The sequence below is a fragment of the Arachis ipaensis genome, chromosome B9, assembly GCF_059453495.1.
Source record: "Arachis ipaensis isolate K30076 ecotype BB chromosome B9, ASM5945349v1, whole genome shotgun sequence".
NCBI classification, from domain to species: domain Eukaryota; kingdom Viridiplantae; phylum Streptophyta; class Magnoliopsida; order Fabales; family Fabaceae; genus Arachis; species Arachis ipaensis.
Window position 1 is genome coordinate 87,423,270 of NC_142444.1, and position 13,640 is coordinate 87,436,909.

The following is a 13,640-nucleotide window of genomic DNA, read 5'->3' on the forward strand; positions in this document are numbered from 1 at the left end:
GTCCTTGAGTTTTAAACTCAAGGGAGTCCTCATTCAATTGAAGGACTAGTTCACCTCTGTTAACATCAATCACAGCTCTTGCTGTGGCTAGGAAGGGTCTTCCAAGGATGATGGATTCATCCTCATCCTTCCCAGTATCTAGGATTATGAAATCAGCAGGGATGTAAAGGCCTTCAACCTTTACTAACACGTCCTCTACTTGTCCATAAGCCTTTTTTCTTGAGTTTTCTGCCATCTCTAATGAGATTTTAGCAGCTTGCACCTCAAAGATTCACAGTTTCTCCATTACAGAGAGTGGCATGAGGTTTATTTCTGACCCAAGGTCACATAGAGCCTTCTCAAAGGTTATGGTGCGTATAGTACAAGGTATTAGGAACTTTCCAGGATCCTGTTTCTTCTGAGGCAATCTCAGTTGATCCAATGCATTTAGTTCATTGGTGAACAGGGGAGGTTTGTCTCCCCAAGTTTCATTACCAAATAAATTGTCATTCAGCTTCATGATTGCACCAAGGAACTTGGCAACTTGCTCTTCTGTAACATCTTCATTCTCTTCAGAAGAAGAATACTCTTCAGAGCTCATGAATGGCATAAGGAGGTTTAATGGAATCTCTATGGTCTCCAGATGAGCCTCAGAGTCCTTTGGTTCCTCAAAGGGATACTCCTTATTAATCATTGGATGTCCCAGGAGGTCTTCCTCCTTGGGATTCACGTCCTTCCCTTCCTCTCTAAGTTCGGCCGTGTTGACTATGTCAATGGCCTTGCACTCTCCTTTTGGATTTTCTTCTGTATTGCTTGGGAGAGCACTAGGAGGGGTTTCAGTGATTTTCTTACTCAGCTGTCCCACTTGTGCCTCCAAATTTCTAATGGAGGACCTTGTTTCATTCATGAAACTCACAGTGGCCTTAGATAGATCAGAGACTAAGTTTGCTAAATTAGAGGTATTTTGTTCAGAGTTCTCTGTCTGTTGCTGAGTGGATGATGGAAAAGGCTTGCTATTGTTAAACCTGTTTCTTCCACCATTATTAAAGCCTTGTTGAGGCTTTTGTTGATCCTTCCATGAGAGATTTGGGTGATTTCTCCATGAGGGATTATAGGTGTTTCCATATGGTTCACCCATGTAATTCACCTCTGCTATTACAGGGTTTTCAGGATCATAAGCTTCTTCTTCAGAAGATGCCTCTTGAGTACTGTTGGATGCAGCTTGCATTCCATTCAAACTCTGAGAAATCATATTGACTTGCTGAGTCAATATTTTATTCTGGGCCAATATGGCATTCAGAGTATCAATTTCAAGAACTCCTTTCTTCTGAGGTGTCCCATTACTCACAGGATTCCTCTTAGAAGTGTACATGAACTGGTTATTAGCAACCATGTAAATGAGTTCTTGAGCTTCTGCAGGAATTTTCTTTAGGTGAATGGATCCACCTGCAGAAGTATCCAATGACATCTTAGCTAATTCAGACAAACCATCATAGAATATATCCAGGATGGTCCATTCTGAAAGCATGTCAGAAGGACACTTTTTGGTCAGTTGCTTATATCTCTCCCAAGCTTCATAGAGGAATTCTCCTTCTTTCTGTCTGAAGGTTTGAACATCCACTCTAAGCTTACTAAGCTTTTGAGGAGGAAAGAACTTGGCTAAGAAAGCCTTGACCAGCTTATCCCAAGAGTTCAGGCTATCCTTAGGTTGAGAGTCCAACCATATTCTAGCTCAGTCTCTCACAGCAAACGGGAAAAGCATGAGCCTGTAGACTTTAGAATCTACTCTATTAGTCTTAACAGTATCACAGATCTGCAAGAATTCAGTTAAGAACTGAAAAAGATCTTCAGATGGAAGTCCATGAAACTTGCAGTTTTGTTGCATCAGAGAAACTAATTGAGGTTTCAGCTCAAAATTGTTTGCTCCAATGGTAGGGATGGAGATGCTTCTTCCATGTAAATTGGAATTAGCTGCAGTAAAGTCACCAAGCATCCTCCTTGCATTATTATTATTTTCGGCTGCCATCTCCTCTTCATGTTCGAAAATTTCTGTAAGGTTATCTCTGGATTATTGTATTTTAGCTTCTCTTAGTTTCCTCTTCAGAGTCCTTTCAGGTTTAGGGTCAGCTTCACACAAGAATGTTCTTGTCCTTGCTCCTGCTCATATGAAAAAGAGGGAACAGAAAAATAATAATAATAGGGATCCTTTTTACCCAAGTATAGAGGTTCCCCTGTGTGAGTAGAAGAAGAAAAGAATGTAATGCAAAGAAGGGAAGAAGAGAAAATTTGAACATAGATGGAAGAGGGGGTTCGAATTTGGGTGAGATGAAGTGTTAGTAGATGAATAAATAAATAGAAGGACATGAGAGAGAAAGAGGATTTTCAAAAATAAAATTTTGAAAAGGGATTAGTGATTTTCGAAAATTAGGAATGAAATCAAATTAAAATTAAAAATTGAAACAATTAGTTAATTAAAAAGAATTTTTGAAAAAGAGGGAAGAGATTTTCGAAAATTAGAGAGAAAGAGTTAGTTAGGTAGTTTTGAAAAAGATAAGAAACAAACAAAAAGTCAATTTGTTAGTTGAAAAAGATTTGAAAATCAATTTTGAAAAGATAAGAAGATAAGAAGCTAGAAAAGATATTTGAAAATCAAATTTTTGAAAAAGATAAGATTTAAAAAAAAAGATATGATAGGAAGATATGATTAGAATTAGTTTTGAAAAAGATTTGATTTTTAAAATCATAATTAATGACTTGACTCACAAGAAATCACAAGATATGATTCTAGAATTTAAAGTTTGAATCTTTCTTAACAAGTAACAAACTCGAAATTTTTGAATCAAAACATTAATTGATGATGTGATTTTCGAAAATATGATATAAAATTAAGAAAAAGATTTTTGAAAAATACTTTTAAAATTTTTGAAAATAAATAAGAAAAATGAAAAAGATTTGATTTTTGAAAAAGATTTTGAAAAAGATAAGATTTTTAAATTGAAAATTTGATTTGACTCATAAGAAACAACTAGATTTTAAAAATTTTTGAAAAAGTCAATCCAAATTTTCGAAATTTATGAGTGAAAAAGGGAAAGATATTTTTTTGATTTTTGAATTTTTAATGATAAAAGAGAAAAATATGAAAAAGACTTAATGCATGAAAATTTTGGATCAAAACAATGAATGCATGCAAGAATGCTATGAATATCATGATGAACATCAAGAACATATTTTTGAAAATTTTTATATGCAAAGAAAACATGCAAGACACCAAACTTAGAAATCTTTCATGTTCAGACACTATGAATGCAAAAATGCACATGAAAAACAAGAAAAGGCACAAAACTAGAAAACATCAAGATCAAACAAGAAGATTTACAAGAACAACTTGAAGATCATGAAGAACACCATGAGTGCATGATTTTTTCGAAAAATGCATAAAATTTTTAGAAAAAATGCAATTGACACCAAACTTAAAAATTGACTTAAGACTCAAACAAGAAACACAAAATATTTTTGATTTTTATGATTTTATGATTTTTAATATGAATTCCAGGAATCTTGCACTCTTAGTCTAAAGCTCCAATCTGAGGGTTAGACATGGCTTAATAACCAGCCAAGCTTTAGAAGATACAAATCAGGCATATAACAGCTGATACTTCATCCAACTTCATATACTTATAAGTGGAAGCCTCAGTCTAAAAGAATTAGACATGGCTTTACAGCCAGCCAGGCTTCTACATGCTTCATGAAACACTAGAATTCATTCTTAAAAGTTCTGAAGAAAAATATATTTTTGAAAATATTTATTTTTTTTCGAATATTAATTACGAAAAACGAAAAAGAAGAAAATATTTTTGAAAAATTTTTTTTGAAAACTTTTTGAAAACAAAATAAGAAGAAAATTACCTAATCTGAGCTACAAGATGAACCATCAGTTGTCCAAACTCGAACAATCCCCGGCAACGGCGCCAAAAACTTGGTACGCGAAATTGTTACTCTGAGGTTGTAAAATTTGTTGTTCGTTCTCTCCTTGGCGATGGCGCCAATAACTGGTGCACAATACCATGGTCTAAACATAACTTCACAACTTCGCACAACTAACCAGCAAGTGCACTGGGTCATCCAAGTAATAAAACCTTACGTGAGTAAGGGTCGATCCTACGGAGATTGTGGGTATGAAGCAAGCTATGGTCATCTTGTAAATCTCAGTCAGGTGGATATCAAATGGTTACAGAGTTTTCGAATAATAATAATAAATAAACAGAAAATAAAGATAGAAATACTTTTGTAATTCATAGGTGAGCATTTCAGATAAGCGTATAGAGATGCTTTCATTCCTCTGAATCTCTGCTTTCCCGCTGTCTTCATCCAATCAGTTTTACTCCTTTCCATGGCAAGCTTTCTGTAAGGGCATGACCGTTGTCAATGGCTACATCCCATCCTCTCTGTGAAAATGTTCCAAATGCTCTGTCACGGCATGGCTAATCATCTGGAGGTTCTCGATCATATTGGAATAGGATTTACTATCCTTTTCCGTCTGTCACTATGCCCAACACTCGCAAGTTTGAAGTTCGTCACAGCCATCCCTTCCCAGATCCTACTCGGAATACCACAGACAAGGTTTAGACTTTCCGGATCTCAGGAATGGCCATCCATGGGTTCTAACTTATACCACAAAGATACTAATAACTCGGACTCGGTCCCCTGTATTAGATATCTAAGAGATACTCATTCTAGCTTGGTTGCATGTAGAACAGAAGTGTTTGTCAGGCACGCGTTCATAAGTGAGAATGATGATAAGCATCACATAATCATCACATTCATCATGTTCTTGGGTGCGAATGGATATCTTAGAAGCGGATTAAGTTGAATTGAATATAAAACAGTAGTACTTTGCATTAAATCATTAAGAGTGTTCTTTTTATTAATACTATGTGAACCATCAATTCTTATATCATTTGAACCGTGACACTCTCCCTTGAAGACACCAAACTTAATGTTTGGTCATATATAAAGAAAATGAGTATCTTCCTTCAATTAGTGAGATTCAAATGTTAAATGTTCATAAGAATTGTTTTCATCATACTTTCTTTTTCTCTTTTTTTTCTCATGAAGGATCAATTGTATCCCTAAATCGGTGCATCAAGGTTTGATGAACACCAAACTTGTTTCTTGTCAAAGGGTACATCACAATTAATGCCTTCATTACCGGAAAAGAAATTTTTTTTTTATAAGATTCTGAAAAACAACAATTGTATGATTATTGATGCATGAGTTTCTACTTTTCATGAAGCTATGTGGACACCAAACTTAGTGTTCGGTCATATGCTTTGTCAAGATACTCCAAGCATGAAAAATGGAATTATTTGTAACAATGGTTTAGTGTGCTTGAAGGCACACCAAACTTAGCATATGTTTCAAAATAGTGCATGCAGTCAATGGACATGTTCATGAAAAGAAAAAAAAAATTCATGCTCAATTGATCATAATTTATTGAATTTAAAATGACATGAATCTTAAAGCATGGGTTGCCTCCCATGGAGCGCTCTTTTATTGTCATTAGCTTGACATTGAGGCTTTCTTTTATGGTGGTTGGTGCTTGTAGGGCCTCAATTTGTCTCCTCTGACCGTGATCCTCTTCTTTGTTCTCTGGTGTTCAATTTCAGCATGCTCTAATGATAGTATGTTGCTGACAGTGTAGTAATCCTCGGTTTGTTGATTTGCCCCCAGCTGTTGATATATCAGTTGCACTTTGTCACCTTTGGAAAGCCCCTCTGTTGGAATCTTTCTGTTCTTCCAATCCCTTTTTGCTTTGTTTCTGTGTTTCATCTTTCCTTTTGTTGTTCTTTCTTTTCTGGCCGTAGGTTTTCCTTGGGGACCTCTCTTTTTAGTGGCCAATACTCTAATATCCTCTTGGGCTTTTTCATCAGTCTGCACAATCCTTAGCATTGGGATGTTGCTGTGACTTTCCTGGTCATTTTTCATATAGTCTTTCTTTTCCTTGCTAAATTGTGCCTCTGGTAATACCTTCAGAGTGACACTCTGGTCATGCATCCTGAGAGTTAATTCCCCTTCCTCTACATCTATGATAGCTCTAGCAGTGGCCAAGAATGGCCTTCCCAGTATAACAGAGTCACCATCATCATCGTTTGATTCTAGAACCACAAAATCAGCAGGGTATATAAAACTGTTCACCTTGACCAAAAGATTTTCAATTACACCCCTGGGGTATACCATTGACTTGTCTACCAGCTCCAGAGACATTTGTACTGGTTTGACCTCCTCTATATGCAGCTTTTTCATCAAGGAGGATGGTATTAAGTTAATACTTGCTCCGAGATCGCACATTGCTTTAGTAATGGTCAATTCCCCAATGGTGCAAGGCAACAGGAAGCTCCCTGGGTCCTCAAGCTTGGGAGGAAGCCCCTTTTGAATCAAGGCCCTGCATTCCTCAGTAATCATTATGGTTTCTTTCTCATCCCAGCTTCCTTTCTTGTTGATAAGATCCTTCAGAAACTTGGAATATAGAGGCATTTGCTCAAGTGCTTCAGCCAAGGGAATATTGATTTCCAGCTTCTTAAAAATCTCAAGGAATTTGTGAAAATGCTGGTCTTTAACCTCTTTGTTGAACCTCTGGGGATATGGCAGTGGAGGTGTGATGCTCTTTCCTATTTGCTGCTGTCCCTGAGCTACTTCCTTTGAGCTATGTGGCTGGTTGTCCTTCTCTTTAAGTTTCTCAGTGCCTTTGTTTGGCATCACAACTTGCTCCTTAGCCTCATCTGCCTTTGTTTGATTCTCATCCTCCGTTGGTTCTTTGATGTTTTCTGCTTGCTTCTTTGTAGTGTCATTGTTGCTTATCAATGTTCTCCCACTCCTTAATTGTATTGCCTTGCATTCCTCCTTGGGATTTGGAATTGTGTCACTGGGCAGTGAGTTTGAAGGTCTCTCAACAGATACTTGCTTGGAGAGTTGCCCCATCTGTCTCTCTAGGCTCTTCAGGGAGGCTTCCTGATTCTTGGTTACCATTTCCTGGTGTTTCAACATTTTGTCTATCATGGCCTCCAAGTGAGTGATTCTTTGGGCTTCAGGTGATACTTGAGGTGGGTTATGAGATGTGGGTGGTGGATGGTAGGCATTTTGGTTGGTGGGTTGGTTATTAGATTGGTATTGGTTGAGGTTGGGGTAGTTGTTTTGAGGTTTTCTGTAGGGGTTTTGGTTAGTTTGCTGCTGGTTGTGGTTTTGGTTGCTTCTTGGGTTGTGTTGGTTTGAGTTCCTCTGCCATGGTTGTTGGTTTTGGGTATGGTTATCTCCCCATCTGAGGTTTGGGTGGTTTTTCCAGGATGGATTGTATGTATCACCATACACTTCATTTGGTCCTTGGTTGTGCATATACTGTACTTGCTCTTGTTGTTGTTCTTCTTGAGTTTCTTCACTCTGTCTCCATGTGGTTGATGGTTGGCTGGTGTTAACTGCTGCAACTTGGAGACTATCAATCCTCTTGGCTATTTGCTCAAATTGTTGTTGAATTTGCTGCTGCATCATCTTGTTTTGAGCCAGGATTGAATCCACTCCTTCTAGCTCCATTACTCCTCTCCTTTGTGATGGTTGGCGGCCTCTTTGATGAGCAAAGAAATATTGGTTGTTGGACACCATATCAATGAGTTCTTGAGCTTCTTCTGCAGTTTTCATGAGTTGCAAGGAACCTCTAGCTGAATGATCCAAAGCTTCCTGGGATTTCAGTGTTAAGCCTTCATAGAAGTTTTGAAGCTTCTCCCACTCATTAAACATGGCCGGGGGACATTTCCTGATCAGAGCCTTGTACCTCTCCCATGCCTCATAGATGGGTTCGGCCTCCATTTGTGTAAATGTTTGTACCTCAGCCTTCAACCTTATAATCCTCTGAGGTGGGTAAAACTTGGCAAGAAACTTGGTTACCAAATCATCCCAGTTGTTGATGCTGTCCCTTGGAAAAGATTCCAACCATTGAGTGGCCTTGTCCCTGAGAGAAAATGGGAATAGCATCAGCTTGTAACTGTCAGGGGGCACTCCATTAGTTTTGACAGTGTTGCATATCCTCAAGAAAGTGGATAAATGTTGGTGTGGGTCCTCAAGTGGTCCTCCACCAAAAGAGCAATTGTTCTGAACCAAGGTGATGAGTTGTGGTTTGAGTTCAAAATTGTTAGCATTGACATTTGGAGCCAAGATGCTGCTCCCACAATGTCTAGGATTTGCAAAGGTATAGGAAGCCAAAACTCTCCTCTGGTTGAATGTTCCTCCATCTCTTGGAATTCTTTGTCTGATTCCTCTTCTCCAACAATATTTTTCCCTCTTTCAGCTCTTCTTAACCTCCTAAGAGTTCTTTCGTCTTGTTCATGAAAATTGGGTATGGTTCTTCTTGTACCTGACATACAAGCAGAGCATGAGAAATGCACAAAACCAGTGACACTTCAATCTACTGCTAGATTGAAGTGTTAGTTAGTTTAAGCAAAAAAATCAAACAGTTAGTGGGTTAGTCGAAAATTAAAGAAAAAGTGCTTGATCTAGATCACCACCTCACTTAATCATTGTCAATCTAATCAATCCCCGGCAACGGCGCCAAAAACTTGATGACTATTTTGGTGAAAAATTAATTTCTCCCAAAACACACAAATCTAACCGGCAAGTGCACCGGGTCGTATCAAGTAATAAAAACTCACGGGAGTGAGGTCGATCCCACAGGGATTGAAGGATTGAGCAATTTTAGTTTAGTGGTTGATTTAGTCAAGCGAATCAAGATTTGGTTGAGTGTTTTGTACTTTGCAGTAATTAAATTTCATGGAAGTAAAGAGAACAGGGAATTAAAGTGCTGAATCTTAAAGAACAAGAAATTAAAGAGCAGAAACTTAGAATGCAAGAAATGTAAATTGCGGAATCTTAAAGTGCAAGAAATGTAAACGGCTGGAATTGTAAAGGGAATTGGGGATTGTATTTGCAGAATTTAAACAAGGAAAAGTAAATTGCATCAAGCAGAGAAGTAGAAGGGAATTGGGATTGAATCGAATCCGAAACAGAAAAGTAAATGAACATATAAAGCAGTAAACAGAGAATTGAAATGGGAAATCAGATCTCAGGACCCAGAGACTAGAAAGCCAAGTCTAGATCTCAATGCCTTCCTAGATCCAGCAAGAACAATTGCAAGGGAATTGTAAATTGTAAGAAAAGTAGATGAGAAGCAAGTAACAGAAACGGAAATTAAATTGCAGTAAACAAAGCAGAGAGATCCAAGGATGAGATTGAAACAGAATTTCTTCAATTCTCCAACCCAAGATCCAAGACAAGTGTAATTGAAATTGAAAGCAATAAAACTGAGAGGAAGAGAATTGAATTCTCCTTCCCCAAGACAAAGAAATTAAAGATCACTCAATATCCAAAGCTCTCCGAAAACTATTATGAAAATTCAAAAGGAAAGCTCCCCGAAGAACTTGAATTCTATCCTATTTATACACTTTCTTCAAATGATCTTCAAGCTTTGAGTTGGGCCTTTGCTCTTGGTGGAATTGGATTGAAAGAGGCCTTGGTTGATTGCTCTTGAAGTTTGGAGAAGAACCAAAGTGAACCAATTAAACCGGGTTGGAGTTTTGCAAAAGTTGGACCAAAAGTTGGAGCAAAAGTTAGGGGTCTAACTTTTGCTCCAACTTTTCATATCAGCTAACACCACTTTGTTGATATGAACGTTGGTGCCAACGTTAGGGGTCTAACTTTGGCCCTAACGTTGGCCTTGCCTTGAGTACTTGTGGCGCCAACGTTAGCCACCAAGTTAGGGGGCTAACGTTGGCGCAAACTTTTGCTCCTCCTTGTGATTTTCATGTGCCAACGTTAGCCTCAAAGTTAGGGGGCTAACGTTGGCGCAAACTTTTGGTGCCCAGGGAGGTTTTCTTCATGCCAACGTTAGCCTCAAAGTTAGGGGGCTAACGTTGGCGCAAACTTTTGGTGCCCAGGGGTGAATTTCATGTGCCAACGTTAGCCTCAAAGTTAGGGGGCTAACGTTGGCGCAAACTTTTGGTACCCAGGGAGTGATTTTCAAGTTCCAACATTAGCCTCCAAGTTAGGGGGCTAACGTTGGGGCTAACTTTTCAACCAAAAGTTTGTGCAAAAGTTTGATGCTAACTTTAGGTCCAGCTTTTTGCTTCCTGGTTCAATTTCACTTATTCCATTGTCTTCTCTTTACTCCTAGCTATTCCTTCTTGCTTCAACCTTTCTCCAAGCTTTCTTCACCTATAATTAATCAACCAAACACATCAAAGCTATGCTCATAATCATGAGATATTCATTCTATCATAATATGCATAAAATCTCATGAAATGGCATGAATTCACACATGGTTGATTCAATCAAGGGAAACATGAAAATCTACTCAATTAGCTTGCTTATTGATGCCAAGGCATCTTAGGCTAGTTTCACTAGCATTTTTTATGTTATTTTTAGTTGTTTTATGCATTTTCTTGAGCCTTAAGTAATCATTTGGGCCAAATAGTCATGCTTGTCTTAAATCATTCAAACATGAAGATTTTTGTACAAATTCCATGAGTTTTTAGTTATATTCCTTGAATGCTATGAATGGAAGAATTCTCATGAATTTTAGCAAGACTTTGATGCAACTGTTTGGATGATTTCAGGGAAGAAGAGGCTAGGCAAGGAATCAACAAAATCAATAAAGGAAGCTTGAATATCACATGTGGAGTTTAAGTTCCAGTTTAAGCCTAAACTGGAGCTTAAACGCCAAAAATCATGAAGGATAAGAAATGCTGGAATTGAAGTTTAACCTCCAGTTTGACCTCAAACTGGAGGTTAAACGCCAGAATGAGTATGCCACCCAGGGAGGAGTTCCACGTTTAACCTCCAGTTTGACCTCAAACTGGAGGTTAAACGCCAGAACCAGGAAGAGTACCAGGGAGCCATTCCACGTTTAAGCTCCAGTTTGACCTCAAACTGGAGCTTAAACGTGTTCGACCAAGAACTTTCCTCCAGGGTTGCTTTCTCCATTTCCACGTTTAACCTCCAGTTTGACCTCAAACTGGAGGTTAAACGTGTTCGACACCTCCAGGGCTACCATTCTAAGCTTCCACGTTTAACCTCCAGTTTGACCTCAAACTGGAGGTTAAACGTGTTCGACCTCCAGGGCTACCTCTTCCATTTCCACGTTTAAGCTTCAGTTTAACCTTAAACTGAAGCTTAAACGTGTTATATGGAACAGCTTGACCATGCCTTCTTCAAACATAAATAACTTGAGCTGCAAAACTCCAAATGAGGTGATTCAAAATGCATTGGAAAGAAGACATCTAGAGCTTTCCAAGCATATATGGCATGCATGGTGGATACTAAAAATTGAGGGAGAAAACAGCCCCGTAATGTGCATAGAAGAGCATAGTACCAACATGCAATCAGGCCAGCTGACCTCTTCACCTTCCATGGAGTATAACTCGAGTTGTAGAGATCCAATTGATGTGCTTCCAGTTGAGTTAGAAAGCTGACATCCATAGCTTTCCAACGAGGTATAATAGTCTATATTTGGCATCAAATTGGCAAGGTTGACAAGAGAACAAAGTGACGACTCAAGAAAGGGGGTGCAACATTTGAGTGTAGTTTAATGGATCATTATCCTTTTTGGATCAATTATGTCACTCAGCCCTTCAAGCAAGCAAGGCCCATCAACAACACCAAATCAAGGCCACAAGAATCATCTAGAATAGTTTATTTTCATTTGATTGTAATTTCCTTTGAATTTCATTTTCATTTTGTAATTTAGGGAGCCTATTTAAAGGCCTTAGTTTCTGCATTTGAAAGAGGGGGATTGAAGGGGAATCCAGCCCCTGATGGGGACTTTTACCTTCACTTTCACTTTGAGCTAGTTTTCATTTTCTTTGTAATTGAATTCAGAGCTATGACTCACTAAACCCCCTTTCATTGGGTTAGGGAGCTCTATTGTAATTCAATGAATCAATAATAGTTTACCTTCTTCTTCAATCTTTTCTCTTGAATTTTGTTAGAAAGCTTCTCGATCTAATTCCATTGGGTAGTTGTCTTGGAAAAGAAACTACCCATAATTGGAATCCTTCGGAACCTTGGGAAAGGAATGGAGGATTCATGCTAGAGAAGCTTTCTCACAGTGAATTGGATTGGGGTTTGGATGGATATTGTGACATGTAATCCTACCAAATTGTGGTTCATGAAATTGTGTGGTATAATCAGTGATCAAGCATCATCTCTTCTTATGAACATTTAAACCAAGGGATTGGGAATTTGTTTGTTTTTAGAGAGAATTGGTGAGCCAAGGGATTGGGATCCAATCATATAAGATTGCCAAGCAAAATTCAATGAATGCATTGGTTGAGGAAGAGATATGCATGTTTTGATTCGGAGATTTCAATATCTCCTAAACCCAATGAATTCCCCATTTCTGATTTCCACTTTCTCTTTACATTCTGCAACTCAATTCATGCAATCACCCCCATTCCCTTTTAATTTCAGCAATTTAGTTTCTGCTCTTTAATTCATGCAATTTAAGATTCCGCCATTTAATTTTCTTGTCATTTACTTTTCCCGCCAATTTTACATTCCGCAATTCTCATCTCAATCTTGATTCCGCTCAACTAGAACACACTTCTAATTCGAATTGCTCACTCAACCAATCCTTGTGGGATTCGACCTCACTCTATTGTGAGTTTTTACTTGACGATAACCGGTGCACTTGCCGGAAGGAATTTTGCCGATCGTGCAATTTCCTAAATCGTAGCATAACTAGTTTATGCGCATCAAGTTTATGGCGCCGTTGCCGGGGATTGGTTTTCGATTGACAATTCTCAAATTGGAAGCTAACTAGATTGAGCAATTTTCTCTTGCTTTGTTAATTCTGTTCAAGATACTTGTTGAATTTTAATTTCTGCACTTGGTTACATGCTTTCCTTCTTTATGCCTTTAAATTCATGCAACTAACTCACTGACTCACTAACTATTTGAATTAATTCCTCAATTGAGCTAACCATACTCTTCCATTAACCAAGAGTATTTCACTTGTTGTGTTTGAGCTGTGTTCTTGTATGACAGGTAGGAGAGGAGAGACATCAACTCCTCCATATACCGAACCAGAGAGGACCCTTCATAGACTTAGAAGGGAAGCAAGAGGGAAGAGAGTAGTGGGAGAAGAGGAATCTGAAGGAGAATCTGAGGACAATTTTGAGGAAGCTTTAGATCTCAACATGGATAGAGAAGCTCACAACCATGAGAGAGCTGATGGAAACGATGCCATCCCTGAGAGGAGGGTTCTTAGTTCATACATAAACCCAACCTCTGGGAATTGTGGTAGTAGCATCCAGAAACCACCCATTCAGGCCAACAATTTTGAGCTCAAGCCACAGCTAATATCACTTGTGGAAAATCATTGTTCCTTTGGAGGAAGTGCTAATGAAGACCCAAACCAACATCTCACAAAATTCCTGAGAATTTGTGACACTGTGAAGTCCAATGGAGTCCAGGAAGATGCCTATAAACTGCTTTTGTTCCCATTTTCACTTAGGGACAAAGCAGCTAAGTGGCTGGAATCATTCCCAAGGGGGAGTCTAACAACATGGGATGAGGTGGAAAGCAAGTTTCTGGCACGTTTCTACCCTCCACAAAAGGTCAAT

The 13,640-nt window shown here is 38.5% G+C and overlaps 1 non-coding gene across 1 annotated transcript; it reads left to right on the top strand.

Annotated features, from left to right (window-relative positions):
• The first annotated feature begins 1,501 nt into the window (after positions 1-1,501).
• Positions 1,502-1,609, top strand: LOC148545346 (small nucleolar RNA R71). The gene has a single exon (XR_015901538.1). It is a non-coding gene; the product is annotated as a small nucleolar RNA R71 (small nucleolar RNA).
• The last annotated feature ends 12,031 nt before the right edge of the window (positions 1,610-13,640 follow it).